General features: G+C 42.2%; 1 protein-coding gene across 6 annotated transcripts in view; it reads right to left on the bottom strand.

The window, feature by feature from the left end:
• Positions 1 to 26,602, bottom strand: part of MYO1B (myosin IB) — a 196,825-nt gene that overhangs the window by 152,611 nt on the left and 17,612 nt on the right. For 4 of the 6 annotated variants that reach the window (XM_037523727.2, XM_037523729.2, XM_037523730.2 and 1 more), the window contains exon 1: positions 4,702 to 4,829. The exons of the other annotated variants lie outside the window; for them this stretch is intronic. The gene's annotated coding sequence lies outside the window, so the exon portion shown is untranslated. Of the gene's footprint in view, positions 1 to 4,701; positions 4,830 to 26,602 lie in introns of those variants that run through there. 6 annotated transcript variants of the gene reach the window in all.

Raw genomic sequence — 26,602 nt, 5'->3', positions numbered from 1 at the left:
TGGAAGGTAGAGTCTTGAGACTTGACCTCTACTAGCCATGGGCAAATTATTTATTTCCCTTATCTACAGATATCACCCACTTCAGGCTGGTGACAAGAACAAGTGAAACAGGTTACAGGAAGCACCCAGGGTGAGGCCTGCCTCAAGCAAGCACCAGCACTGTGCCAACAGTGCGTGAACATATGTATAAAGAAAAGATAAGTGCTTCTTGGCACACTTGGCATCTCTTGTCTACAAGACAACTATGCCTCAAGTCCATGAACATGTTAATGGCGCTGTATGACAGCCACGCTGAGCAGAGAATGAGGACAGGATGCCCATGCCTAGGTGTGAAGAGAAGAAAGCAGGAGGAGAGCAAGGATTTGCCACGTGCTGGGGATAACCATGTTATGCAGTATCTTGCCCCAAGGAGCGGTACTTCACACATCCTCAGGGTCCAAAAGAATCATGCACAGTGAAATCACCAGGATGGCGCTTCCGCATCCCAGGCAGCCCCACCTTCAAAGGCAGATGTCAGAGACAGGCCCCTTTCACATCATCAGAGATTGGAGGAAACGAAGCCAAAAGCAAGGAAGGTACCAACCCTGAGTTCATTTTCCTCAACTCTCTTGCTTTTGTTTGTTTTCGGCTTTCACCGTGGCCTGGGTCACCATCACGGTACAGTCATTTTCTATATTTTATCAACAACTGCTCTCTCTGGCCTCCACCTGTCTGCCATGCTGCATCCTCAGAGTTACCATGGACCTGCTGCATTGTTTTTGGGTGGACAGTGTGCACCGACAGTGTACTTAACGAAATGGGTGGTGAGTTGGTACCAATAACTGAAAACAAACTTAGGGAAGGTTTGAAGAGCACGATGCTGTTGAGCACCCTTCATCCTTCACAGCTGGTTAAATTGAAGGTGCTCCCTGTTAGAAATCAGCAAGCCATGTGTCTGCTCCCCTCTAAATATCCCTGGACAGGAATTTCATGTCATAGGGAAACAAGTTACTGCACGTGCCCCACATCCTTGAAGACCTCAAATAAAGTCCTAGTGTGAAATAGTTAAACAAGTACATACAGAGTTTTCAGTCTTCAAAGTCTTAGTAAGAAACAAAAAGGCCCATATTGACTCTTCCATTTGCCCAGGAACATTCTGAGAAATCCACACCAATTGATGATGCCAAGAGTTAAAAAATCCATTCTACACCTGTATGTAGTGGTCACTATGGGGTCAAGGTCAGATGCCTCCTGCCCAGCACCACCCTCTATTCCACCCCAAGGACGATACTATACCCATCCCGTTTGCACAGGGACAGCTAAACTCATTCACTGCCCTTGTGGAGGAAGGAGGAGCACAGAATATTCCCGTGGACTGTGTGTTCCCACAGAGCCCAGAAATTTGATGATCTCAGAGGATACCGTAAACAAAGACCCTTGACACTTCCCTAAGGAAGAATGTCTTCTTGTACAAAGGCTACAGCCAGGACAAAAAGCATGTGCTGGGAAAATCTGGGCCTGGCTGCTGCGTATGTTTCCAATTCTGATGTCCCACTTCCTCTTTATAATCACATTCCTTCCCTCCTTACTTCTCTTCTAAAAAGACTCTCTGGCATTGGGGCTCAGTAAAGAGGCAATATGTGATGTTCTAATAAAGGCTGTAAGATAAAAAGGCTAAAATGGATTTCAATAAATATAAAATGCTTGAATACTTATAAGATCTGCTCTACTCCTCTGCTTTTAAATGTTTCCAAAAATACTTATTTTTAAATACTGGCAGCCTAACTTTAAAGTTTCATTTTCTAAAGCCTATACACACAGGCGATCACACAGCATAAAACATTTTTATTATGTCAGCCCTGGTGCATGGCATGCTATATTAAAAAATAGTTTGAAGAGTTGTGATGTCACTAATCTGGCCTTCCAAACCTATCTCACAGTGGTTTTTGGAAGAATCAGTTATAATATATGTGAAAGTGATATGAAATCTGAAAAGGGCTAATCAAATAGAAAATCAAATTGTTATTACTCCTATTTAAAACTATCATAGCATACATTGAATGTTTAAGAGTATGGAAGTCAGAAATAGAGACCAGAGTTCAAATCTCACCTCTGCCAGTAACTTAAACACAAGTAGGGTGTATGGCGCAAGTTACTTAACCTCCTAAGTCTCCGTTTCAACTGTCAAATGAAAATACTGCCCATTTTATCAAGTTGTTAGGATTAATGCAGTAAGAGATGTAAAAAGCCCATTGTACATGATAAAAATAACTAAAACTATTGTTAGGCTATTTAATGAAAATCCAAATATCCAGCTACTGAAAACAGAAGGGAGAGGGAAGAGAGGATAATCTTGCCCAAAAGGAAGACAAATGCTTAAAACAGGGGTGATACCTTCCTAGCCAAACACCACACCACCGCCCGCTCCACCTTCCTCACGATGACAGAAGTGCCCACTGCTTTGCATAACTATGCAGTGACCAGGGCTAGTCAGTCTTTATTCTAACTCCAGGCTGGACAAAGTGATGATTCATCCTATCCCATGAAGGGGGTGCAGCCTGTAGTCAGTGCTATCACATAGCAGGACATCCACCCGGACACTCTGTGGCCAGAAGAGTGATTTGAGAGATCCCCAACTGGTGCCTCTAGGAGCAGAAACACAGTCTTATGCTTTGCATGTTGTTAATGTGTATTCCAATGAGTGCTTGGGAGAAGTCCAACTGTATTTTACAAAACAATTCACAACATAAATGAAACATCCGTAACAGCAAGACAACATGACGAAGAAGTCTCCCTCTGTTCACTGCCCAAGCTCAGTGCTTTGCCAGGCACCGTGTGAGTTGTAACGACAAACAGCTTGACAGCTGGACAACATCCCACTTCAATTTCACATCACAATGGCTCCTGAGGACAAGTCCACTGCTTTTCAGCCTGGCCTGAAAATCTGGCCCGCAAAAAAGACAAACCCTCAGCAGTAGCTTGTACAGTTCTTTTCCATTACCACTTAGTGGGCAGGAAACATTTTTTTCCCCCGGAGTAAGCTCCTAATTTGCCTTTTAAAGTTAAGAGGCTTTCAAACTTGGGTGTTTTTTAAAATAAATGGCCAATGGGGTAGTTTAATAGTGGACACTCAGGCTTACCATAGAAGCAACAGTGGGTGCCATGCCAGCCCTGCCTGCAGTCAGACCACTACCCCTCTAGGTCTCCTAAGTTATCACCACAGTAATTCTATCCTTCAGTCTGACTTTGGGAGGCTTCCACCAGTGTCCCACAGGCCCAAACCATGAATGCCTGGAAATGTCAGCCACCTCCCAAAACAGTTCGCTTGGAGTATCCCATTCAAAACACCCCATTCAATTCCCCAGGCTCCCTCCAAGGTCAGCCAGTCCCCTTGGGTTTCTTGATTCCAATCTAGGAAAGGGTCACTTAACAAAAACCCAAGTGCCCAACACTATTTCATTTAATTCTACCTCTCCCTTAAAAAAATGCCCATTTCACCATAATGCTAAGTGTTCGCTCTCTGATTCCAGATGACACGCAATGGGGAGTGAAAGCACAGAAACTCTTGGCTTCTCAACTCAAAACCCAAAGGCTGGTGTGTGTGCTGTGTGTTCTGGGAAGGACGGTAAAATGATGTTTCAATTCAGTGTTACATCATCTCATTCATTTATTTAGCAATATCTAATTTTTTTGGTGGTTTCTTTCCAAACATTCCTGGAGAACTGTTATACTATATTACAATGGAGGAAATTATTTGTCAAAATTCTATAAAACATGCCTCCTACCCAAGGAACCACTATCTACTAGACAAACACACACACACACACACACACACACACACACCTAAATGCATGCCAAAAAAAGTCTTCCATTGTAACTAACAAGATTTGAGTTCCGCGAAACACACAACTTGTTGCAGCAATAAAACACTCGACCCCAAAGTGAACAAAGCATTACAAATAAGCTCCAGAAACCCACTCTGCCCTCAGAAAAAAATGCTGTGTTTGCAATCAACTCTCCAGGGCCTCTCATCACTCTTCCAGGCCCCAGCACCCTCCAGCACGCCGGTTCCTAATCTGGTTTCCATTCCAGCCCCGCCCCCTCCACTTCCCTCCCCGGGACCGTGAATCAATCCCATCCCGGGCAGGAAGCGGGACCGGGCAGCCCGCTCGGCCGCGGCGGAACAAAGGAGCGGGCGCAGCTGCACGCGCAGGAAGCCCCGGCCAGCCCCGGCCCCTCTCCCCGCCGCCGCCGGGTCACGCCGCACCTGAACCCCGCTCCCCAGGACGCCCATTGTTTTCCCTCTGCTTCCCTTCTTGCAGAAGGCTGCCCTGCGCCCTCCCTTAGACGCGGGCGCCAGGAAACAGCTGTGGGCCAGAGCGAGAGGGGGTGTGGGTGAACAGGAGCGAGACCAGGATTGCCCTCAGCCCACAGGTAACCAGGGAGAAGAGGGAAAGAGCGTGCAACTAAGTTTACAATCTCTCGACTCCCCCTCCCGCCCCCCGAAGCAACCGCGGAGTCGCAACCATCCGGCACAACCTCCAGCGCGCGCGGGTTCTCGCTGCAGCACCCCCTCGCTCCGAGGCGCTCCCCGCGAGGCGCGGCGGGGCCCCGGGGACCCCCGGCACAAAGGCCCGGGGCGCCCGCTTGATCGCCCCTCGAGGGTGGCGGCAGGAATAAGCGGGGAGGGTTGGGGAGCGTGGGGGGAAGCGCTCGCGCTACCTCGCCGGGCGCCGATGCGCCTCCCTGGCGTCCTCGTCCCCGGCGGTGCTCCGCGCCCCTGCGAGGCTGCGGAATGAGGGGCTCCTGCGGCGGTGGCTGGGTGTAGGCTGCGGGGCGGACCCCGTCCCGCGACTGCCGGGCCTCTGCTCGCTCGCGCGCGCCCGCACCGCCTCCACGCGCCGCGCCCGCGGCTCCCGTGCGCGCCCGGCTGCAGAGTGCTCGGCGGTGCGCAGAGCTCGCTGCGGCGGGCGCTCCGGGCCACTCCCCTCTCTCCGGCAGGCGGAGGGGCTGGCCGAGGGGCGGGGGCGGCGACCTCGCAGCCTGGGATTCGCCCTTCGAGGGCCTGCTGGACTGGGAGCCGCCGCCCCTAAGCAGACTCACCTCCGCAAGCCCCTGGCCGGCTGCACAGCGCCCCCCGGTGAGCGCGGGCTGCAGCCTCGGCACCCCGGGGGGTAACCTCGAGGAGGCGAGCAAAGAAGGGGAGAGGTGTGGGTCCCAGCCCCAGGAAAGGCACGGTCGAGCCTTCCACCTTTGTTTATTCCCGGGTTTACTAGCACCAAACAAGAAATATAGTAACTGCGGGGTGGGAGGGAGGTGGGTATGACAACTAGAAGCTAGCCTGGGGGTGCGGGAGAAGGCGGAGCAAATAAATAGATTAAAAACTTGACTACCCAGAAAATACTAATTTGACCAAAGAAAAAAGAATATTGAGTACTTAATAGTCTTTAAAAGTTTTAATATCTGTTGATCCATTTAACCTAACGTTATGCTCAGTAGATACCCGCACGTTCTGTTACAGGGGAAAGAAATAGTCTAAAAGAAATGTCAAATTTCCATATTTATCTGAGTATACTGGATATAAATGTATTAACTGACGTTAGGCAGTGATCAGTAATGGAGTATTAACCTGCGAATTATTTAGGTATGCTGCAGGAGCCAGAGTATCAGGACCTCCAGCTTCTGACTCCAGCCAACCTCCTGACTCTTTGTAGAATTTAGAACAAGCCACTTGACCCAGGTCCTGGTTTCCTCATCCTGGAGGAGGGAAGGGTGCTCATCCAGACTTACTCACTGGGTGAGGTGAGGATTACTTGGCCAAGGTGTTAAAAGCACAGTAGACACAGTAATTATTACTCATGGCTCTAACTACTTTATCCTATAATGAAATAAATTGCCATAAATGGGGCCAGGTTTAAACGGGCTGACCTATATCTGGAAACTGTCACTAAAATGAGGTGAACCAAAGCATTCAGACCATATATAGTAACTGTTCCCACACGCGGAAGAACCGCTGGGATCTGTCAAATGCCACCAATAAAGTTTGAAAAGCTCCCAGGCTCTCTTTACAGCTCCAGCATCACTGATGATACCATCAGTATCAATTCAGGTGTGCAGAAGGCATGATAATAGTCTAAACTAAGACACTAAGTCCCAGGTACTGTTCTTTTGTCATTTGATCTTCACAAAAACCTGGGCCATAAATTACACTCATCATCCTTGTTTTCCAGACCAGGAGAGCCAAGCACACAGAGGTCTTTCAGCTATGAAATAACTGGTGGTTTGAAGACGTTCCTCCCTTTGATGAATGGATTCCAATTGTCCTCCACTTGAATATGGGTTGAACTTAGTTCAGAAGAATAGAAGGTAGCAAAAGTGATGCTCCTGACTTCTGAGCCTAGCTCATAAGAGGAGCCACAGCTTTCACCCTGCTCTCTTTAGGGACACTCATCCTTGGAACCCATGTGTTCCTTGGAAAGCCTTGGAAAGGCTTTCCATCCTTGGAAAGCCATGTGTTCTGGCTGATGGCACCTGCTAAGGACCCGCCTTCAGCAGGTGTCAACTGCCTGCCTTGTGAGTTAGTGAGCCCCAGTCACTGACTGACCACACTATGTGAAACACCTAGAGAGAAACTTAGCCGAGCCTGTACGTGCCCAGAAACATGAGTGATAACAATAAGAATAAACAATTATCACTGGGCTGGCAGTTACACGACAGTAGAAAGAGACACTCAAAACAGTGGCAGGGCTGGGATTTGAACCCAGGCAGTCTGACACCACAGTCTCCAACCAAGCACCCTATTCACACCTTGAGAACCTAGCTTAACAAACCCCCTGGAGATCTGAGCCTTCACAGCAGTCAACATATGAGCCTGCTACCTGATGACATGTTTTAGATTCACTTCTCCATTTTGTCCATTTGATTGTAGGTTCCAAAGTGACTGCAGACAGCAATATAGCAGTAACGGAGCCTCTGACTTCTGCTGTCCAGTCCAGCTTTCCAAAAACAGCAGAAATTGAAATGGCAGGTTCACAAATAGAAAATAATTTGGAGCATGGGGGAATTCTATAACCTTTTGATCTTGGAAGATAGCCAAGTTTAGCAAAAAGTAGGTCTGGGACAGGTATGTGCTGAGTAGGAATATTGAGAGAGCTGCTGGGAGGAAGGATATGGATCACAACATAGTGTGACACAACAATTTTGTCTCCAGAAGGACCCAGTCTGGTGGAGACCCTTGAGGCTTTCTCCCTGCTCTTCAGCAGTTTGGAAAATATTAGAAACTGTTGAACTCGTCCAAATAAACACTGAGAAAATGAACCAAGACAACTATTAGAAAGCCAAAAGTGTTTCTAGAACAAAATTTCCCTTTTAAAAACACCATTAACCTAGTTTTCACAAATCTCAGAATTCAAACTTCTGAAGACATGCCACAAGGTTTTAAAAATACTTTTGCCTTCCTAGCCCTTCTTCCCAAAAGTCAATCAATCAACAACTTTTGAATGTAAAAGAAACAAATTAAAGTTGTTCTAATAATTGTCAAGAAAAGATAATAAATCCATCAACAACACAACCAGTTTTTGCTTTCTCCACAGTTTATTTGGAGGAAGTAGTATATATGAAGAAGCAGGAAAGCCATTATTAAAATTTTAGGGAGAAAAACAAATTATAGGAGTAAAAAATCTAAGAAGTATGCTTCACCTCAATAAAAACATGCAATGATTTACATTAAAACAAGGGAAATCTTGCCTTTCTTACGGAAAAATATAGAAATAAATGTGTGTGTGTGCTCCAGAAAGAGAATTATCACCAAGTGTGTAGGGCTTATTTTTTATTTAGTTATTTTCACTTGGGCCCTTTTTTAAAAGAATGAAAAAGAGTTGCACATTGGGGAAAAGACCAACAAAGGGGTTACGTGAGCTGCTTCTTCCTCATTGCATGTGGCTAGATGTCAGAGTTTTGTATTTTCTTGGGGCTCTGTCTGCAGCTTACTTTAGAAATTTGGCCAAAGGGTGACGCTTTCTGTCCATACTGATTTCACATCACATTGAATATATTGAGGACTACTAGTTCTACAAATCTAAGTCTTTGTTTTTGCCATAGTTTCTCGCCTCATCTACCCACCCACTTAGTTTTTATCCACTTTCTTTATCCTTTGATATCAAACTCAGCTGAAACACCCCAAATGAATACCCCAAGTCCATAACAATAAGAACAGTCTTAGAGAGCTTATTCTGTTCAAGAAAGTTCTAAATGTTCTGTATGTATATTAATTCGAGTCCTCACAACAGCTCAGTGAGGTTTGTTATTATCCATTCTACATATGATGAAACTGAGGCAGAGAAAAGGTAAATTGCTTGCTAAAGGTTATACAATAACATTTGAACCACCATTTGAATCTAGTCAGTCCAGTTTCTGGGCTGACTATGTAGCCTATCTCAAGGCTACATACTTTCTCTCACATTTGTGAGCATTTCCTCTGTGAGTTTTTTTTCCTTTGCCTCTGAAAGCAAGTATTTCTTTATGATTTCTTTAGTATATACCTTTGAGTTTAGACTAGTGCTCCAAAGGAGTGAGGATTGAATTAATCTTTCTTAAATAGTGTCATGCAAAGGGAAATATTTTATAAATATTTAAAGAGTGCTTTGAAAATAAATGCTTAATGTTCAAACTATTACTTGAAATTCAGATTAGGTGTTATAAATACCTTTCTATAGCATTTTCGACCTCCCCAACTCAGAAGTAAAAACTTAACTCTTCCCTGTAAATATTTTAAAAACCAAACATGAGTGACAATAAGAATATCTGACAGTAAAAAGATTGATGGAATTTCTCCTGGTAGGAGAATTCATAAAGCTTTTTAAGGTAAAAAGAGAGGAATTAAAAGAGCTCACAGATAGGGTTTCTTGTAGGTATTAGACTATGAAGGTCAAACCATTCCCTATTAAAATATAATAGTTTACATTAAAACATTTTTGAATCAGGCAGTAAAACCCAAAATCTAGTTTTTACTCTAAAAGGTGCATTTGTCTATAGCTCAGAATATTCTGATCTTAAAAAAACCAATGGACCCTTTGCCAAGAAAACTAAATTGCCTGAATTTTCCCCCTGACATTTTACAATTTAGCATTTTGTCATTTCAACTGGTAAAATAATTGTCTTTTTTATTTCCTCTCAAGATGTAACAAGTTAGTACCATTATTGCAGATCCTTACTGTTAAACAATAAATCAATCTGAAAAATGACTAAACATTTTTGCAATATCTTTTAAAAGGCATTTTCATTTTTCTGTTGATAATTGGGGAGCTTGTCATGTTGTTGCTTAGGAGACCCAACGAAGACTATAAGGAAAGGCAAATATTATGGCAAAGGAAAAAATATTGGCTGTCTATACCAAGGGCAAAGCTATTTAGCAAACATATGAAGTAATATTCTGTTCTTGCTTCAGTCCCTAAAACTAAATAGCCATTTATCTGAACCTAGTGTGTACATTTATCACAGGTATTCACAGGAAACTGCTGATTGAGAAATATAACTCTGTAACTCAAAAATATTTTAATCTATTATCAGCCAAGATAGCATATAATCCAGGTTTAGGACTACTGACTAAACCAAAATTTAATTTGGGACTATAAACCAAAACTTAGTGGCAAGCTTGTTCATTAATTCAGCAGTGGCCTCAACCTTGACATCTGTACAAGATGAGAAGCTCCATGAAGGCAGAATTGTTGTCTGTGGTTCATTGTTATATCCCCAGAGCCTAGGAACATAAAAGGTATTTAATAAATGTCATCAAGCCGATGAACAAATTTCATAAATTATTATTATTTTGGGTAAATTGAACTATGATCACAGTATTTCCAGATGGAACTCAGAGCAATTTTCAAGACTTTCCACAGCAAAGTCAGGGCCTTGCTGTAAGTAAGGCTCAAGGTGGTGATCTACTTAAGTTCTAAAACTGAACAAAACTTACAGAGAGTAGCACCGAAGTGCAGCTCACTTGGGGCAAAGGAAGAAGTGGACCATGTGAGCCAGGGCATTGAAAACCAAGCCAGGGCCTCCCTGGTGGAGCAAGGGGTTAAGACACAACCTATGAAGCTGTCTGCAGCTGCTGCAGCATGAGTTTGATCCCCAGCCAGGGAGCTACCCACATGGCCCAGCAGACCTCTCCTGACTTGCCCACTGCTCCCCTCAGCAGTGTATTTCAGTCAATCTGTCTGTTCCGTTCCCTACTCTGTCTCTGGTGAATCCTCTCACACACACACACACCACACCTCTGACCTGTACCCCAGCTCTTGTATGCATAAATAAAAATTAAAATCTTAAAAAAAAAAGAAAAGCAAGCCTTGCAAAGCATGTGTGACTTGCAAAGCATGTGTCACTTCGACAGAAAAGAGGAAATGTGGGTTTTTCTCCCAAAAGCAGTCTGTGTCAATATCACTAAGAAAAGGGAGCAGACACTTATGTCTTAGTCTCTCTGAGGCCTTCTTGTCAGGCCTCACTTGTCTCAACCTCCTCCCATCCTCCTCTAGTAGGTACTTTACAAATTCTTCCAAATCTTGAGATGACCTTGACATAAGTCAAGGGCATCAAGCCTGTAATTCCCTCAAAAATTCTTGCTCTTTCAAAATCTCCTCCAAGCTCCCATCACCCTCTGAGGAGTCCTGCAGGGTCCTGCATGCTTCTACAAGTTGACAGGTTCATCTGATTGGAAAGTGTTTTTTATAATGTTTTAATTTTCATTTGCAGCCTTTCCAGCCTAAAGCAAATACCACCACCTAGATTTAGTCTGGGCACGGGAAAAACAATCTCTGCATTTCCTGACACTTTGATGCCTAAGTGCTTTTGGTCCCAAGGGGTGATTTTAAGTGGTGGAATAATTATTCCAGACTATCAGCTCTAGAAAGTCTCAACAGGTTTGGGGTTGAGGATTTCTTCTATTCTAGACCCTGCAGTCAGGCATCACTGCCCCAGGATCAAAAAGTGAAGTAGAATGAAAATTGTCCTACATCAAAAAGTATTTATTGAGTGTCTATTTGGTGCTATGTTGACCCATCACTAAAATGAGTGAGCATGAAAGTCTGAGACTGGGACCTTCCAGATTTAGGTCTTTGTCATCTTCTTCCAACGGATCTAACTCCTTTTTCCTTTGTAACATCCTCCCAGTCCCTTAGACAATAAGACTGTGATGCTGCTCCAAGGCTCCCAAAGGCCTCCCCATCACCCCATCCTTCAGTGCTGTCTCAGCTGTTCTTAAATCAGTGACATGTAACCTAAGGTCTAAGGGCTACAGAGCACTCCAGGATTTCGATTCTGAGTAAAAGATTAGAAAGCTGCCTTTATGAGCCTCCATTTCAAATATTTAAGTCTCAGTTTGCAAATACCAATATTAAAAAATTTAGTAGCTAAAAGACACTGACATTTTTCTAGGCAAAGTCAAATATTAAAGAAATGACTTGAGTTGTCTTTTAAACTGTGGCCCCTTTTGGGCTTTGGAATTTCAAGCTGTATTTACATCTTTTTCATAAACACGATATTTGAGCTTTTGTAATAACAAGCATTTTATTTTTATAATCAGGAAAAAATAATAAAACTATTTTCATCATGGACAAAATAAGTGGCCCGTAAAATTTTTTTGGTTGTTTTTCTAAATTTGCCCTAGTAAAATAAATCAATAAATATTGCATGCCTACGTGTTTGTAATACCTTCCCATCAGAACATTAGTGAGCTTTTCCATCACAAAATGCTAGAAACTGGCAGATCTGATAACCAATGCTATTGAGTGAGGGCCCACAGAGAGCATTTTCTTGAATGCAAGGTCCTTAGATTTCCTTATGGCATACTCTTTGGTGAAACAGAACCTTCTTTCCATTTCATGAAATCTTGTGCACACATGTATTGGGCAGTGTGTGAGATAATAGGAGTATTGGGTGGTGGTGAGGAGTCCCATTACCAGCTTATGGTTAGCTATCATGACCATCTCAAAGGAGAATTACTCCTATAAAAAAACTCTGTCAAGGTCAATGCATCCAAGATCTTTGGTCCACTGTGCTAGCCTAGCCTTAATGAAAAATTGAGAATAAAATCAAGAATTCCAGTAAAGCTAATAGAGACGGGGGCAGGGGCATACTTCTGTTCCAGTCCTCAAAACTGGCAGACCTGGGCCTCCCCGGTGGCGCAGCGGTTGAGCGCTGGGTTGCAAAGCTGCCCGCGGCCTCTGCAGCGCCGGTTCGATCCCCGGTTGCTCCCCGGCCACCGGAGGAGGGTCCCACATGGTGCGCAGACCTCTCCTGCCGCCCGCTGCTCCCCTCAGCAGTGTACTTCGGTCCTTCTGCCTGCTCTGCTCCCCGCTCTGGCTCTGGTGGATTCTCTCACCCTCCTGCGCTTCTGACTGTACCCAGTGCTTGTATAAATAAATAAATAAATCTTTAAAAAAAAAAAAAAAAAAAACTGGCAGACCTAGTCACATGTGAGGTCTTGTACTATATATGGAATATTTGAATTCTCAACCAGCTATTTCCTAGCTAGTTACTATTTCAAACACCTTAGTTCTACTTGGTTTTTGTTCCATAATTCATCCTCGTGTATTTGCATTTGAAATTAATGCTGACACTTGATTGCAATCCTAGTCCTTCTCACCATGCTGTGATGACCAGATGATTTCTAGTTAGTAACCTCAATGGGTGGTAGGGTATATTAAAGTCTTAGAAGTAGATGATGTTTTATACTACACTATATAAATATATATACATATATTTGGAGGGGAGGATGATTGCTTTTATAATATAAACTACTGTTAAGTCAGAAAAACATCTGCTTGGTGGGTATAAATATTTAAAAGATTAAACTGTGAGCCTCTGAGAGAAGGGGACTTTAATCAGAATTTTGAGGCAATAAAGTTGCATTCTTATGTTTGTGGAAAAAGAAGCCTCAGTCTTAAACATTCTCTCTTCTACCACTCAAATTTTGGAAAGCTCTGTAGCTAAGTTTCTGACTACTTTCTCACCCCCTCTCATTTACCTCAATCCTTTACTCCTTTGACTTACTGAGAACCAATCCTGCCCACCTTCTCAGTGATCTTTCAGTTGTCACTTTATAAAGGTCATTTTAGGTCCTCATATCACTTGACTGTTCTGCCACGTTCTTGATTTACTACCCTCTTGAACCACTCTTTATTGGTTGTTATTTGCCCTTCTTCCTTATTTTCCTCTTAATATTCTCAGTTTTTCCTCAATATTAATTAGCATTCTTTTGTTTCTCTGCCATTCCCCCTAAAGGCTGATGCTAACTTAGATTCTGTTCTTAACTTTCTTCTCTCTAAATTCACCTACTTCACTCTAAGATTCAACTACAAGTTCCTCACCATCAAGTGTCTGCTAACCACCAAACTCAATGCAGAGGTATGGAAACTCACAGCTACCCTAGACACAATATGAAAAGAGGAATCATCTCTCCAACCAAATCTCAGCCCATTCTTGTCCTTTATTCTAAATCGTGGTGTGTGGCACCACCACTAATCAAGTTATCCCAAGCCAGCACTAACATCATTCTAGACTCTTCTATTTCTGTCATCTTCTGACTTCTATCTCTTTAGAAGTTCTACTATTATTCTACCTCCTAGTTATCTCAAAGATCCATGCACTTTTCTCTATACTAACTGCCCCTGCCTTTTTATCCTAAATCCATGTAGACCTATTGCTATCATGGCATACGTGTGATTTCTACTCTCTCTCCAGCCCACCTCCCACTTCTCTCCCACACAGCCCTTTTGAGTCAAGTCATTCCAGTTTCTGATCTCTTAGGACTCTACCTTTGCCTCTGCATATGCTGTTTCTGCTACGTGATATGCCTCTTCTTCTCTCTTCCTATGGCCAACACCTTATTCTGGAAAACATCACCTCTTCTGAGAAAGTCTCCTGATTTTTCAAAATAAGAAAAGCACACTTCATTGTCCAATAACACTCTGAACCTCTGTCACAGAATATGTCACACCATGAACAAATTATCTGTTTACCAGTTTCTTTCACTACACTGAGTTTAGAGGGCAGAAGCGTATGTTGTTCATTTCCATATTCCTATATTTAACATAGTTCCTGGAATAGAGTAGGCAGTCAGTAATGTTTCTTGCATGAATAAATGAGTGAATACTAAATGCTTCAAGCACTTTCTTCTATGGCTCCTGCATAGCTCTTGATCAATTTGTCAGATTATCCCTCTCCTTAAGAATTCTAAAATACAACAAATCGCTACAAATGTTAAAGTCAGTTTTTCATTTTTAATCTATCTTTGAACTGACATCTCCTATATTTTGGGTATGCCCTCTCATACCTTGATGCTAAAGGATTCCCATCTCTATAGAAATAGATACACTGGTCTGACCCCACTCCACTTATCACTAATGGTCCATAATATGTTTCTATCTCTACTTCAAAGCCAATACATGTTTTTCCCACTCTGCCTTCCCAAGCAAACCCACAGATATTTATAATCTATGAACTTTAAAACACAGGAAGATTTATTGGGTCACTTTAAATACTTATGTCTTGCTTACATGGGATTGAAAGATCACAATGGCTTAGGATCAATTGCATTTCATCTTTCAGCACTTATTTCACAGTTGAGCACTTCTGAGACTTATGGACTTGAGTCCAATCCCTGACAAGCCATGGCAAAGGCCAAGAGAATGAGCAAAATTATCCATCTTGGAACCCACGTGGAATAACAGGGTGTGAACAGGTGGCATTTGCTGTGACTTACTACGGCATGTATATTACATTAGGTACCAAATCAATCCCCAAACAGAAGTCTTGTGTCATGTGTCTTTCACCACAGGAAAGCAACATGCACATACATTTAATAATAACACCCCATAAATCCATGTCCTAATCACAGAACTTTATCTCATGTAGTGCCAATATAAAAGAGAGATATCTCAAAACCGCAGGAGGAAATGACTGTTCATGTACAGAAACATTTACTATCACTGGAGAGAAATCTTTTAACACAGATGAGATATGGAACTATCTGCCTTAGGGTAAGTCCAAAAATAAGGAAGTCTCCGGCCTCCCCTGGTGCAGTGGTTGAGCGCTGGGCTGCGAAGCTGCCCATAGCCTCTGCAGTGCCGGTTCGATCCCCAGCTGCCGGCGAGGGTCCCACATGGCGCGCAGACCTCTCCTGCCGCCTGCTCTCCCCTCAGCAGTGTATTTCGTCGGTCTGCCTGTTCTGTTCCCCACTCTGGCTCTAGTGAATTCTCTCACCCTCCCGTGCTTCTGACTGTACCCAGTGCTTGCATAAATAAATAAATAAATCTTTAAAAAATATATAAGGAAGTCTCTCTCTAAATACTGTCTGACAGATTTTGTATTTGGAAGTTAAGTGCATCATTTAAAAACAGGTGAATGGGGAAAAATCATTTATTTATAAAACTAAAGTTAAATGCAAGGCAACTCCTAGGACATCCTGGATATAAATAGAAAAATAATGTGCGAGTAAGGACAAAGTGATAGAGTGAGTGTTGATCGGGACTCAATAAGCCTGTTGATATTTATGTCAGAGTGTGTGCATGCATGTGTGTGTATGTGTGTGTGTGTGTGCACAGAAGTGCACATGCTCTCTCACAACCAAGGCACAATGTACATTTTTCTGGGGGGAGGATTCTGACCAGTCCTTAGATTTTCTCCAAGACCTTTGACTCACGTAGTGCTATAAACACTACTTTATAACAAATATTTCTCAGATTCACAAAATATAAACACAACACAAAAATGTGCTGCTGTCGGGTGAGATGCTAGATTTTGAACGCTGTGATGATCAAGGTCACATTATGGAGTCCCGAGAAGTGGTGCAAAGGAGGTGGGACGTGCCTGCTCAGCTGGGAATGAGAAAGAAAGTCACTCACAAATCTCACATAACCTTTTGCTGTAAAGCCCATATTAGTGAAATATGGACAGAAAATCCTCTTCTCTGTATTTAGGATAATGGAAGCAACAGGGTATCCTGAGCACATGAAGATGCTCCATCTGTTTCCCTAGTGCACCCCTCATGTGCACCTCAAACTTACCTTTAACATTAGGTTTTGATAGCAGTTAGCTTGAGAAGGTTCACCCTGTGAGTAAAACCCTAGAAACAGCATAGAGTAAGGTTATGCATGGCATTCCACTCTGAAGAACCGTTGATCTGAGAGTGGTGATATGTTATATCATATATAATTGCTATTGTTTTTTTTTTCTTTTAATTCTTCTTTCCACCTTAATTGCTTTGCTCCATCAAAATTATGATTATCCCATTGAGTCTGAACGTTTGTATCTCTTTTTCAACATTAGCTGACCTACTACTATGCATTAGTCTAAACACGTTTACATGGCTGACTCAGTTATACGCAAGGAAGATTCTATTACCATATATAAATGTGATGATCAAATTAATCTCATCAGTCCAAAAATTAATTAAAATATGTGTATATATATTATATAATGTTATTTGTGTCAATTACACTTCAGGATGTAAGCTATTGCTTGAGTATTATCTCTTTTCCTCTTACAAGTTATATTCTCCCCTAGTAGAGGTGCATAACTATTGTAACAAATAACCACCCAAATACAGAATGGCACAAAAGTAGTAATAGTCTCTTTCTTGAACATAGGCCAGTTTGAGGATGGTCTTCCCAGTTCAGTAGAATGCCTTGCTCCATTGTGGTGATTAGGGACCTAAGCCCGTTCCATTCCGTGGCTCTGCCATTCTCTGAGGGTATTTTGTCATCTGGATTCAGTTTATGAAGACTCCATTAAGATGTGAGATTCAAGAGGCTTGTAGGAAGCAATAATTTCTGAAATTGAGTATAGTCTATTGTGAAAGGATATAACTCAGGTTGCACAAGAGCAGGTAGGTGGGAGGGGGTGGGAGTCTCCTTGCTTTTTCCAAGCATTCACTCTTCCAAGCACCTCTATGTGTCACCAAGCTAAACGCTCTTGGTGTTTGTTGTTATATTCTTAAGACCCCTCTTTCAGTCAGGGCCCAATTGAGAAAAGAGAAACCACTGTAGAAATTTCAGAAAAAGGGAACATAATAAAGTAAATTATCATATTTGTGATGGAAGAAATTCATTGAGAAGTGAATTAGGGGTCACCCAAAGATTAACACGACAGTCAGAATCCATTAATCTAGGATTTATAACCAGGCTGGGAAAAATCAGAGCCTGGAACACAGAATCATCAGAGAGAAGTCACAACGCAGGAAGGATTCCTGGCAGATACTGAGATCACAAAGGAAGGGGGTACCTGGCAGCTGCTGGGATCATGGAAGGGAAGCAGCCAGCACAGAGAAATCACTCAAAATAGAAGGAGAGGAGGAGAAGCTGCCTGACTTCTACCTTCCCTCTCCCTCCCAGTTCTGCCTATTAGGCCCATTGGCTCAGCCTGTGTGGGCGCAGAGGGCAAGGCAGCTGGCGAGAGTTGCCCTGTGTGAGAGCAGAGTTGGTGAAGGCCAGAGCACTCGGGCAAATGACTAGCTCATGCCCTCTATGAAACACTATTAAGAGGAAGCTGAAGGGGAAAGCCACATGGCCAAGGAATCTTTGTTGATGTGAGGGGAGGAGGGAGCTTACAGGAAGACAGATAGGGAAAGAAGAGAGGGTGGCAAAAATTGGGAGTCAAGTAGAGATAGTGGAGAAGAGGGAGGATCTCCAAGTCAAGCAGCTGCTCTGATCAGAGGCTGTGTTTATCCCACTGTGCAGTGACAGTACAACAGGCCAACAAGAGAATTAGAGCGCTGTGGGCAACCTTAGAAACCACTCCAGTGCTAAAATCCATCCTTTGATGTTATGGAAGTTTGTTTACATTTAATACAGAATTGATTGAAATTAACGTGAATTCTCTCCTGTCAAAACGGAATTTAAATATCTTTCAAGAGACTTATGAAGGAATTTCAGAAAGCCACACCACTGCAGGTCCTTGTATTGAGCACAAAGGCAAAAAGAACTGAGAACAAACAAAGCAGCAGGAAAAATGTGTGTAGGGGGGAGAGGGTGTGGAAGAGGAGCGCTCAAGGGATTTCGCTAGTAATGTTTGTTTATGGCTGTTTCAAATTAAGAAACTAATTTTGGGCTGGGGAATAAAGAAGTTCCTTGAGAAACAGAAGATTATTGCTAAGAGCACTGACTTGACTAGTTAACGCAGGGAGACTACGGGGTGTCTATTTGCACTTTTATCTCCCCGGCTTGTTAATGTGTTTGTGAAAAGAATCCAACTTGCACTATTTTTCTTAATGTTTTCTATAAATCTGCTCATGTGAATAAATAACTGGCACCTCTGCCTACTTATATTTCTCAGGTCCTTGATGAAACCATCTTTTCATCTGTGTCAGCTATTTCTGGCACCATTCAGTAGCACGCCAGGGCCCTCACTTAATGTTGTCAATAGGACCCTGGAAACTGCCCTGTTAAGGACAATGCTGTTCAATGGGAGCAGGTCCTCCACTAATCATTGTTTGATTTTGTCTAAGATTTCTTCTCTCTCATCAATGTTCTAACAAAACCTTATCCTCAGACCTGCTGTACTGTGTTTCTGGATTTTTTTTTTAAGATTTTTATTTATTTATTTACACAAGAACTGGGGTACAGGCCAGATTCACGGGAGGGTGAGAGAATTCACCAGAGACAGAGCTGGGAACAGAACAGGCAGACTGACTGAAATACACTGCTGAGGGGAGCAGCGGGAGGAAGGAGAGGTCTGCCAGGCCATGTGGGACCCTCGCCCAGCCCGCCGGCATCGAACCAGCGCTGCAGAGGATGCCGACAGCTTCACAGTGAGCGTGGCGCTCAACACTTGTGCCACCAGGGGAGGCCCTCTGGATTTTTTTTTTTTAAGATTTATTTATTTATGTATACAAGAACTGGGCTGCAGGCCAGAGGTGCGGGGGAGGGGGAGGTAAGAGAATTCACCAGAGACAGAGTGTGGGGAGCCAAACAGGCAGATTGACTGAAATGCACTGCTGAGGAATGCAGCGGGCGAGGCAGGAGAGGTCTTCTGCACCATATGGGTTGCTCCTGGCAGGCAGGGGATTGAACTCATGCTGCAGTGGCTGGTGATAGCTTAATAGCTTGATAGTGCTGTCTTAACCCCTGCACCATCAGGGAGGCCTTGTTTCTGGATTCTAATTCTTGGTTTTGGTGCACACGATTTTTGCAGATGAGGAAAGACGTCTTAACCTAACCATAGCTTTGGTTAATAACTTAGTAGAAGAAAGTCCATGTGGAAACAGTTGATTTTTGAAGACAGTTGTTGGTGTGAAATGGAACTTCCAAGTGGGGTAACTGCAGCACTAGCTGTGGTCCCCTGAGCTATGTTTGTAGAATTTGCACAGACTCCATTCGATTGCTGTTGACTTTGCTGGCCCACACTCAATATGAATCAAAAAGGTAATAGGGGGCCTCCCTGGTGGCACAGCAGTTGAGCGCTGGGTTGCGAAGCTGCCCGCAGCCTCTACAGAGCCGGTTCGATCCCCAGCCATTGGGGCGAGGGTCCCACATGGCGCGCAGACCTCTCCTGCCGCCCGCTGCTCCCCTCAGCAGTGTACTTGGTCAGTCTGCCTGCTCTGCTCTCCACTCTGGCTCTGGTGAATTCTCTCACCGTCCTGCGCTTCTGACTGTACCCCAGTGCTTATATAAATAAATAGATAAATCTTTAAAAAAAAAAAAAAAGGTAATAGGAAGCCTACCTGACACACTAAAGTATCTTATAAAATCATTCTGCCAGTGCTAAGACCCATTTAGGAATTGATTTAGTTTTTGCTGTTGTCTTTTGAGCTGTTCAGAGAGAATAATGCTATGGGAGAGTTCCCACTTAATTGTTTTCAACTGAGTTATTAATAGAAAACAGTTCATGGCAACCACTTCTAAGATGTTGATAAATGTCTGATATTAAAACAGCCAATGAAATATTTATCTTATATGCATTTTCTTTCAAAAATAGCTGTGGTAAATAGCTCTACCTTTTAGAATGTTGGAAATATTCCATTTCTGAGACATAGCTCAGTTATTCTTACTGTAGCTTATGTGCCATGTTTTCCAGACTCAGACATATGGGTACATGATAGGTGCAGAGGACATTGGTCCTTCAGAGAGCATGAGATACTATTCCTGCTTTATGGAATTTACGATTGTCAGCTAAAGAATCTAAATTATCAGCTCAGTGGTTCTTTTCTTGTTCTTCACACCTAAATCATCTTAAAAATTATATCACTCATTATATCTACAAATACAAGCCAGGCACTGTACTTACTTTTTTTAATCCTCAAAAATCCAAAGTAGCATGTAAATTAATTATGCCCATCTTAAAGAAATATAAACTGGGGTTCAGAAAGATTCAGTAATTTTTCAAAGAGTGGCATAATTTTTAAGCAGTTGTTACTGGGATTTGAGATCTGATTTCAGAGCCCATGTTCTTAACCACCATACTCGGTGCTGCCTTTCACGGTGTGTGACCTGGACAATAGCATTGGCTCTGACTCCTGGAAGGGCCCTGCTTGGTTTAATGTTCTGTCAATTTCTTGACATTCTTAGGAATACTTAGACAAGTAGCTTTGTATGTCTATTTTGCAGTGGGTCCCACAAATCTTATGGTTTGTCCTGAGTATACTACTGAAATTTACATCCCAGATGAGAACTATATGTAGAAATTTAAAATCCTTTAGTTATTCCTCTAAAAGTGGAACCAAATTCCTACCCTCCCCTTGCACATGATCGGGACTTACTGACTCACTTCCAATGAATGGAAGGTAGAAGAAGTGATGTTCTGTGTCTTTGCGACCAATAATAAAGGCACTGTGGCTTCTGCCTTACTCTTGGGTCACCTGCTCTAGGAGAAGAAAACTGCCCTGTCCTAAGAATATTTAAATAGCCCTCGGAGTTGTGCATGTGCTGAGGAACTGAGCTTCCTGCCAGCAGCCATACGAGTTAGCCATCTTGGAATCCTTTAGCCAAGCATTCAGATGGCCCAGAGCTCAATCTCAGCCTTAAGAGAGACACTCTGAGACAGAACCATCCAGATAAGCCACTCCTTGATACTCTGGAAACTCTTTGGCATTAAATAGACTCCATCTTGTCTCTGTCATGTTCAGCCTTCTAGGAGAAAATTAAACAGCCTGATTCAGCTGTTTAGTGACTACAAATAACAAGAGATAATCTGCTGATTGTGCTGAAACCTCCCACAACAGCTCTCTGTCTGGAGACTTCTGCCCACCAATCAGAGACAGACAGTGGACATAAGAACCAATCCCAAAAAGTTCACCATAAATGACCTAAACTCAGATGCTTCCCTGCCTGACCCTTTAAAACACTCCTCACCCCGGCCATGTTGGTACAACCTTGCAGCTCTCCTTTGCTTATGCACCCAAATCCTAATTTCTATTCTTGAATAAATACCCTTTTCATTATATTACAGTCTGATTACTCCTCTGGGGTGGACAATTCCTCACCCTCAGGAACTGCATGAGATAAGTTGTTTTAAGTTGAGATTTTTTTTTAATGTGGCAATACAATATATACCAACTACTGCTGGAACTCAAGGTAGGACAGGAATGTTTACTTATAAAGTGAATACCGTACTCACCAATATTTAGTGCAACATTGTAATGAATTTTTCTGTGGTTTCAGGATTTTGCTGTCTTTTCGGAAGGCATGGGCGTTTTATTCTAGGGGACACAACAGCAAGACACTTCAGTGAGCGTCAGAGCAGCCCTTTGAGCACGATCCTGTGTGAAGGCCTTCCTTTAATTGGGGGCCACAACTTTTGATTACCTGATATTCTGTCCTCATCTTTAATCCACAGGCTACCAAATACCCTTCTTCCAATAAAGTCACTCCTTTCTAAGTGACTGTCGCTGTCATATCACATATATGCCATGCGGCCTGGAATTATACTTTAAGTTACTCTGACATTTCTTCTACTCTCTGCTCCTTCCTCCCATCATGGAATTGGGCTACATGGACCTGGTCCCTGACAGCTGCCTGGCTCTCCTGTTGTCATCCAATTCAACATAGTCCTGCCCAGGGAAGTAACAAGGGCATACGTGATCCCTAAATGCTGCTGGACTGGTTTCATTCAGCGCCCTTATTCTTTGGGATCCAGTCACACCAGTTAATAGGAAAGGTAACAATGGTTTACACATGATAACAAAGGACACACTTGGAAAACAGAGTCAACAACAGCTGTTCAATAGCATCCACTTATCAGAATCGTGTCATTTCTAACTCAACAGCCAGATATTTAAATTCTGCTGCTGGAAATCAAACAACCTTGATTAGGAACTTCCCCTACCTGTCTGGTATGTAACAAACTTGCCTGAACCAGAACCATTGGTACAGATGAAACCAGACTCCAACTCTGGTTTTATGGTTGAGAAATCTCATGCATAAAAAGCAAATTATGACTATATTAACATAGAAAGATAGGGGGATGTGGCACCCTTTTTACAGACCCATAAATGAAGCAGAAATTGTCTGGTATCAGAGGGTGATGTAGGCTAGCCATGCTGAAAATGCAGACTTCCAACCCAGCTTTTACACAACAATATAAAACAAAACAAGGGGAGAGCTGGTGATAAGGGTGGAGAGGCTGGGCAGTAAAGGAGACAGGAGACTTGTATGATAACTGCTGTCCTGTGGGACCTATCAGCAATCCACTGTCCTCAGGGAAACCTGCTCACTTTAAATTGTTTGATTATTCTGATAGCAGATGCAGCCAAGAAAACTAAAACCTAGTATGTTTACATAGAATTTTTTTTTAAAAAGGCCTAAGAAATTTGTTTATTATCCCAAGAAGACCTTTTCCAAAGCAGTGACCCCCTTCTGATTCCAGTTTTTTGATGGAGAGTTTCAGATGATGACGGTTGAGTCAACCCATATCCTGGAACAGAGGACAGGGACAGGAGTTCCTATAGGGGCCCTCTTCGTTGCCTCTCCTACCAGGCCCGCCCTCACCTTGGGGCAGACAGGACTCATACTACAGAAAAAGGCAGACTCATACTACCTGAGGTTAATGAATGGCTAAGAGTGTGGTTTTATTTGCTTGTTATAAGAGCAATGTCTATGAGGCATAGTTGTGTTCCTAGCCTGTAGGACAGATCCTGACACATCAAAAAATGAATGATGTAAGGAAAACTAAATTCACATCGAATGAGACTCATTGCTTCTGGAGCAACTCTCCCAAATGACAATCCTTGTGACGCAAACAACTAGTAGCATTCTCCAACATTTTTCATAACTTACTCATCAAACATTTAATGAGTACACACCATGTACTTGCAATGTAGGCTTCCCTGCCACGCTTTCTCAGCACACTACACTTCTCCTTTCTTCCTCTCAGAATATTATCTCCATCCAGGAACGGACATCAGATGCCATTTTGTCCTCAATTCCAGGGCAAAGGTTCGCAATCATCATATTTTTCAAAGTATGTTTCCAAGGAAGGGTGGCCTGTTGCACTACAAAAGGTACTGCTAAGCAGGTACAATGATGATTAAATTGTTTTTAAAATTCACTATATAGTGTACATGTGAATTTTTACTAGTATGTCAGAATACAGTTTCACTAAATGGATTTAGTTTGTCTACTTAGATTTTAGATTATGGTGATGATGTAGAGGAGGATGTTAGCAAAAGTAAATTAAAATTCATATTTCAGGAACTTGGTGGCTTCCCCCCTTTTTCCATTTCCTTAATGTATTTTCTTAGAGAAGAATATCAATCTTAAGCTAATAGTCTCCATTTCTGTGTCTAATGCTGGAATAAGCTAAAAGAAACTTTTAAATAATAAATACGCTAAACACCATGCCGTTATTCTCTTAAATGTGACACTTTTTAGCATCTTTTGTGATATGTGTGTGAACACAGAATAATATAACACTCTGCAGAACCACATCTTATCCCTCACATGGCAGATGTCACTATGTTTGAAAAGTTATCCTGAGGCATCTTTACCCCCTTGAGTAGCTCCTCTCCATGCTCAGCTCAGCTATTTCTTTCAACTAACTGGCTGACTCCTTTGGGACTCAGAAAATATTTCCCATCCTAATACAGGTCTTTGTAGGACATTAGGAAAAGGGGAAGGGAAATAGAAATATTTTCACAAGTCAGAAGACTTCTGGTCAATAGGACAAATGTGGAATCTGGTGAGATTCCAATCAGCTTCCTTTAAGTAAAATAATTCTGAGATCTTTCTTATTTTGAAAACATATCTTTTCGTCAAGTAAGTAAACCGAACACATCTTCGGTAAATCTCATTAGTATACAGCATGGATCAGATGGGATAAAATGTTCTCTTCAAGGGCACATTGTTTTTTAAAAAATTCTTCATGTGTTCTACTTTCAATTTTATGTAGCTTATTGGTAGATTTATGGTTTCACAGGTGATTTAATTGTTTTCAGACATATGGGCTATGACTTACTGTTATTACTACTTTAATGTACTGAAAGGCTGTTTCATACTGCTTTTTAAAAATTAATTATTGCTTGGAACTCTCTGCAAAGTACTCTAACATTCATTTGCAAACATGAACAGGGCTCTGCAAAGGAAAAATCCTGCCCTGGACTTCAGCAGGGTTAAAATCATGAATGAGGCAAGAATTTCTTTTATTTTTCCAGAAGAGAAAAGAGACTGCAAAATAAATAACATGCCTTGCTAAAGAGAAAGAAAAATATGTTATTGCTTCTTTTCCTCACCTCCTACATAGGCACTCAAATGGAAGGCCAAGGACGTAGGACTTTCCTCTGGGGCTGGGACAATACCTCAGACGAGAGTCCCTAACACCCTCTCTGGGCCTCAGTTTGCTTACTGTTGAAAAGATAGAATAGCCACCTTGTAGGGTTGTCTCAATGCAGTTAAAAGCACTAGGACAAAAACCTGCCACATAGTAAGTGCTCATTAAACATTAGTTTGTGTTAAGAGTGGAAATGACCCTGTAAAATGTTGATTACTAGAGTTAATGTTTGTGGTTAGAATCAGCTCTAAAACTCTGTCAGGATACAGAACTCCTGAGGGAAGAGCATATGATCTGCCATTTTCCAATGCTATTTTATCCTCCAGCAAGCACATAGAGATGACTCACTGCTTATGAACTATTCTGCTAGTGGAGAGAAGTTGAACAAGAGAGGTCAGGACCCAGGGCCTGCTCTCTAGGTGTTCACAGTCCAGAGGAGAGCATTCCTAAATCAGTAATTGCAATGCTGCAATTTCTACTGCATTCTTGAACCGGTTGTTGCAAAAAACATAACAAGTTCTGTAATAAAAATAATTATACCTATTATGCATTGGTTGTGTTTTAGGGTGGGTCAGTGTGTTGCGAACATTGTCCTATTTGTCTCACTCAACAACTTTATGAAGTAGGTGTTATTATTCTAATTTTATAGATAAGGACACAATTCAGAGAGGCTAAATAGCTTATCCAAGGTCATATAGCTAGCAAATGGTAAGGCTGGAATTTGAACTTGGGGTTTTTAAATCCAAAATCTATTCTGTTAGATTATACTGTCTCCTTAAAATATAATACAGAAATAACAGTACATTGTTTTATTAAAATAGTAAATATTGTATATTGAATATCCCCATGTGGACAGCAGAAATATTTAGCAGCACAGCGGGACTCACTGGCTAACTCTACCTTAAGTAGACGGGAGAACTTCGGCAAGGAAATAACATTTGATTTAATCAAGAGCTATTTTCATTAATATGTCATGAATTAGGTTCAAGTATATGCTTTATTTGGTTTCACATCCCCCTCAGCTACCAGAAACCTAATTATCAACTTTTTCTAATCTGCAACACATTTTCAAATTTCTTCCATAACTGCATTATATACTTGGTCACTGGATACACTTAGTCACTGAAACTCTCAAATGATACCATCATCCTTTTTTAGGAAAAAGCAAAACTCTCTTTCTCCCCACCCTCACACCTAGTTTATCAGAAATTTCTTTACACAACAAAGTCCATGATTTTATAATGCACAAGTGGTGACATACACCAAAATGTTAACATCGACTGCTTCTAATTTTATAGATTCTGAGTTTATGAACACGGTTTGTTTACTTCTAAATTCTGCAAGTCTTCCAAAGTAACCATTTGTCACTTTTGCCATCAGATTATATATGTGTTTAAAATAACAGGCAACAAAACCTCCAAGGTGTTGTTCTAAAGCCAATGCAAGTTCAATTCACTCAGCCACACAGCATCGGTATGTCCAATAACAGACCCCTCAACAGCCAGAGCTACTCTCAGAAGATGTGGATGTAGACCTGGCACATGGTAGATGCTCGAAGAAATACTTGTTTCTCTTAATGTGAAAATGAATACTTGGGAGAACCTTTTCAATTTAAGTCAGCGCTGAGAGACTCTTGAACTGATCCTCTGGCAAACAATTTGTAAATGAAACAGCTATGCACATCCTGTTGCCTAAATTTTTCTCCTGAAAATGGGGCCTGTTATGTACAAGGTGCCGAATAGGAAAAAAGGGGTGAAGGAAGGAGCTACTCTCCAGCCATGAATATCTCACAGTCCAGCTGTGTAGACCAGGCATTAATACAGAAAAAGATAACTAGACCATGTACACAGATGATGCATTTCCGCTGAGAAAA

The sequence above is a fragment of the Talpa occidentalis genome, unplaced genomic scaffold (assembly GCF_014898055.3).
Source record: "Talpa occidentalis isolate TD23 unplaced genomic scaffold, MPIMG_talOcc4v2.1 talOcc4.3, whole genome shotgun sequence".
NCBI classification, from domain to species: domain Eukaryota; kingdom Metazoa; phylum Chordata; class Mammalia; order Eulipotyphla; family Talpidae; genus Talpa; species Talpa occidentalis.
Note: the sequence above shows the minus strand (reverse complement) of the source record. Positions and strands in the feature narration are given on the sequence as shown.